This window comes from Arachis stenosperma, chromosome 10 (assembly GCF_014773155.1).
Source record: "Arachis stenosperma cultivar V10309 chromosome 10, arast.V10309.gnm1.PFL2, whole genome shotgun sequence".
NCBI classification, from domain to species: domain Eukaryota; kingdom Viridiplantae; phylum Streptophyta; class Magnoliopsida; order Fabales; family Fabaceae; genus Arachis; species Arachis stenosperma.
This window is the reverse complement of record NC_080386.1, coordinates 53,329,117-53,334,081: the sequence shown is the minus strand read 5'-3', so window position 1 is coordinate 53,334,081 and position 4,965 is coordinate 53,329,117. Positions and strand designations below refer to the sequence as shown.

General features: G+C 39.6%; 1 non-coding gene across 1 annotated transcript; it reads left to right on the top strand.

The window, feature by feature from the left end:
- The first annotated feature begins 1,052 nt into the window (after positions 1-1,052).
- LOC130958875 (small nucleolar RNA R71) lies at positions 1,053-1,160 on the top strand. Its single transcript, XR_009077979.1, has one exon. It is a non-coding gene; the product is annotated as a small nucleolar RNA R71 (small nucleolar RNA).
- Positions 1,161-4,965: the final 3,805 nt, after the last annotated feature.

The following is a 4,965-nucleotide window of genomic DNA, read 5'->3' as shown; positions in this document are numbered from 1 at the left end:
TGCCTAGACAAGTCATCCAGTTCTTTGGTGAGCAAAGGAGGTTCAGTCTCCCAAGTCTCATTTCCAAATAACTTGTCATTTAGCTTCATGATTGCTCCAAGGTATTTAGCAACTTGCTCTTCAGTGACATACTCATCCTCTTCAGAGGAGGAATACTCATCAGAGCTCATGAAAGGCAGAAGTAAGTCCAATAGAATCTCTATGGTCTCATTTTGAGCCTCGGATTCCCATAGTTCCTCATTGGGGAACGCATTGGAGGTCAGTGCACGCCCATTGAGGCCTTCCTCAGTGGCGTCCACTTCCTCTCCCTCCTTTCCAAATTCGGCCATGTTGATGGCCTTGCACTCTCCTTTTGGATTTTCTTCTGTATTACTTGGGAGAGTACTAGGAGGGAGTTCAGTAACTTTCTTGCTCAGCTGTCCCACTTGTGCTTCCAAATTCTTAATGGAAGACCTTGTTTCAGTCATGAAACTTTGAGTGGTTTTGATTAGATCAGAGACCATGGTTGCTAAGTCAGAGGAGTCCTGCTTAGAGTTCTCTGTCTGTTGCTGAGAAGATGATGGAAAAGGTTTGCCATTGCTAAACCTGTTTCTTCCACCATTGTTGTTGTTGAAACCTTGTTGAGGTCTCTCTTGATTCTTCCATGAGAAATTTGGGTGATTTCTCCATGAAGAATAGGTGTTTCCATAGGGTTCTCCTAGGTAATTCACCTCATTGAAGGATGAAGCATCCTTAGTACTGCTTGGTGCATTTTGCATTCCAGACAGACTTTGAGAAATCAAATTGACTTGTTGAGTCAATATTTTATTCTGAGCCAATATGGCATTCAGAGTATCAATCTCAAGAACTCCTCTCTTCTGACTTGTCCCATTGTTCACAGGATTCCTTTCAGAAGTGTACATGAATTGGTTATTTGCAACCATTTCAATGAGCTCTTGAGCTTCTGTAGGTGTCTTCTTCAGATGAAGAGATCCTCCAGCAGAGCTATCCAAAGACATCTTGGATAGTTCAGAGAGACCATCATAGAAAATACCTATGATGCTCCATTCAGAAAGCATGTCTGAGGGGCACTTTCTGATTAATTGTTTGTATCTTTCCCAAGCTTCATAGAGGGATTCTCCATCCTTCTGTCTGAAGGTTTGGACTTCCACTCTAAGCTTACTCAATTTTTGAGGTGGAAAGAACTTTGCCAAGAAGGCATTGACTAGCTTTTCCCATGAGTCTAGACTTTCTTTAGGTTGTGAGTCCAACCAAGTCCTAGCTCTGTCTCTTACAGCAAAAGGGAATAGCATCAGTCTGTAGACCTCAGGATCAACCCCATTAGTCTTGACTGTGTCACAGATTTGCAAAAACTCAGCTAAAAACTGATGAGGATCTTCCATTGGAAGTCCATGGAACTTGCCATTCTGTTGCATTAGAGAAACTAATTGAGGCTTAAGCTCAAAGTTGTTTGCTCCAATGGCAGGGATAGAGATGCTTCTCCCATAGAAGTCAGGAGTAGGTGCAGTAAAGTCACCCAGCACCTTCCTTGCATTGTTGGCATTGTTGTTGTTTTCGGCTGCCATGTCTTCTTCTTTGAAGAATTCGGTCAGGTCCTCAACAGAGAGTTGTGCCTTAGCTTCTCTTAGCTTTCGCTTCAAGGTCCTTTCAGGTTCAGGGTCAGCTTCAACAAGAATGCCTTTGTCTCTACTCCTGCTCATATGAAAGAGAAGAGAACAAGAAAATGTGGAATCCTCTATGTCACAGTATAGAGTTTCCTTGAGGTGTCAGAGGAAAAGAAAAATAGAAGAAAGAAGGTAGAAGAATTCGAACTTGATTAGATAGAGTTCGAATTGTGCATTAAGAAGGAGTAGTACTCCATAAATAGAAGGATGTGGGAAGAGAGGAAGAAGATTTTCGAAAATTCAATTAAAAAGATTTTGAAAACATTTTTGAAAAACACTACTTGATTTTCGAAAATAAGAGTGGGGAAGAAATCAAATGATTTTTGAAAAAGATTTTGAAATTAGAAGTTAAAAAAAAGATTCGATTGAAAACTTATTTTGAAAAAGATGTGGGTAAGAAGATATGATTGAAAAGATTTGATGTGAAAACAATTTTAAAAGATATGATTTGAAAACCATTTTAAAAGATATGATTTGAAAACAATTTTAAAAGATATGATTTTAAAAATTAATGACTTGCCTAACAAGAAAAGATATGATTCAAACATTAAACCTTTCTCAACAGAAAAGGCAACATACTTGAGATGTTCAATCAAATCATTAATTGTTAGTAAGTATCTTTGAAAAAAAAAAGGAAAGAAATTGATTTTGAAAACATTTGATTGAAAGGATATGATTTGAAAAAGATTTGATTTTGAAAAACTTTGAAAACTTGAAAAAAAATGATTTTGAAAACAAAATCCTCCCCCTTGTGCCATCCTGGCGTTAAACGCCCAGAATGGTGCACATTCTGGCGTTTAACGCCCAAAATGCTACCCTTTTGGGCGTTAAACGCCCAACCAGGTACCCTGGCTGGCGTTTAAACGCCAGTCTGTCCTTCTTCACTGGGCGTTTTGAACGCCCAGCTTTTTCTGTGTAATTCCTCTGCAGTATGTTCTAAATCTTCAATTCTCTGTATTATTGACTTGAAAAGACACAAATTAAAAATATTTTTGGATTTTTAATAATGAGGAATAATCAAAATGCAACTAGAATCAAATAACAATGCATGCAAGACACCAAACTTAGCAGTTTGTATACTACTGACACTAACAACATGAGAATGCATATGAGACACACAAACACTCAAGTCAATAGAATTCAAAGATCAGAACAATGAAATCATCAAGAACAACTTGAAGATCAATGAAGACACATGCATGAATGCAATAAGAACAGAAACATGCAATATTTTTGGATTTTTATGATTTTGTAATTTTTTTTTTGGATTTTTCGAAAATAAAGGTATCAAAATTCTTAATGCGAATTCCAGGAATCATGCAATGTTAGTCTAAAGCTTTAGTCTAAAGGAATTAGACATAGCTAGCTAAGCTTCAGCAGGACATTGCATTCAAGAGCTAAATTGATGATGATCAATCAGCTTTGGTGATGATAAGAACATCACCTTGAAACACTAGAATTCATTCTTAAGAACTCTGAAAAAAAATACCTAATCTAAGCAACAAGATGAACCGTCAGTTGTTCATACACAAAACAATCCCCGGCAACGGCGCCAAAAACTTGGTGCACGAAATTGTGATCACTACAACTTCGCACAACTAACCAGCAAGTGCACTGGGTCGTCCAAGTAATACCTTACGCGAGTAAGGGTCGATCCCACAGAGATTGTTGGTATGAAGCAAGCTATGGTCACCTTGTAAATCTCAGTCAGGCAGACTCAAATGGGTATAGTGATAAACGAATAAAGCATAAAGATAAAGATAGAGATACTTATGTATATCATTGGTGAGAGCTTCAGACAAGCGTATGAAGATGCCTTCCCTTCCGTCTCTCTGCTTTCCTACAGTCTTCATCCAATCCTTCTTACTCCTTTCCATGGCAAGCTCATGTAGGGTTTCACCGTTGTCAGTGGCTACCTCCCATCCTCTCAGTGAAAATGTTCCCATGCTCTGTCACAGCATATGGCTAATCAGCTGTCGGTTCTCGGTCAGGCCGGAATAAAATCCATCGATCCTTTTGCGTCTGTCACTAACGCCCCGCCTGCTAGGAGTTTGAAGCACGTCACAGTCATTCAATCATTGAATTCTACTCAGAATACCACAGACAAGGTTAGACCTTCCGGATTCTCTTGAATGCCGCCATCAGTTCTCGCCTATACCACGAAGACTCTGATCTCACGGAATGGCTGGCTCGTTTGTCAGGCGAGCACTCGGTTGTCAGGCGATCAACCATGCATCGTGTATCAGGAATCCAAGAGATATTCACTAAGCCTCGTATGCTTGTAGAACAAGAGTGGTTGTCAGTCACTTTGTTCATAAGTGAGAATGATGATGAGTGTCACGGATCATCACATTCATCAAGTTGAAGAACAGGTGATATCTTGGAACAAGAACAAGCGGAATTGAATAGAAGAACAATAGTAATTGCATTAATACTCGAGGTACAGCAGAGCTCCACACCTTAATCTATGGTGTGTAGAAACTCCACCGTTGAAAATACATAAGAACAAGGTCTAGGCATGGCCGTGAGGCCAGCCTCCCAGTGATCTAAGAACTAGATGTCCAAAGATGATCAAAGGATCTAAAAATAATCCAAAGATGATAAATACAATAGTAAAAGGTCCTACTTATAGAAAACTAGTACATAGATGAGTAAATGACATAAAAATCCACTTCCGGGCCCACTTGGTGTGTGCTTGGGCTGAGCAAATGAAGCATTTTCGTGTAGAGACTTCTCTTGGAGTTAAACGCCAGCTTTTATGCCAGTTTGGGCGTTTAACTCCCATTTAGGTGCCAGTTCCGGCGTTTAACGCTGGGAATTCTGTAGGTGACTTTGAACGCCGGTTTGGGCCATCAAATCTTGGGCAAAGTATGGACTATCATATATTGCTGGAAAGCCCAGGATGTCTACTTTCCAAAGCTGTTGAGAGCGCGCCAATTGGGCTTCTGTAGCTCCAAAAAATCCACTTCGAGTGCAGGGAGGTCAGAATCCAACAGCATCTGCAGTCCTTTTGAGTCTCTGGATCAGATTTTTGCTCAGATCCCTCAATTTCAGCCAGAAAATACCTGAAATCACAGAAAAACACACAAACTCATAGTAAAGTCCAGAAAAGTGAATTTTTAACTAAAAACTAATAAAAATATACTAAGAACTCAACTAAAACTACCAAAAACATACTAAAAACAATGCCAAAAAGTGTACAAATTATCCGCTCATCATACTAGGAGGAGTTTCAGTGACTTTCTTGCTCAGCTGGCCCACTTGTGCTTCCAACTTTCTAATGGAGGACCTTGTTTCACTC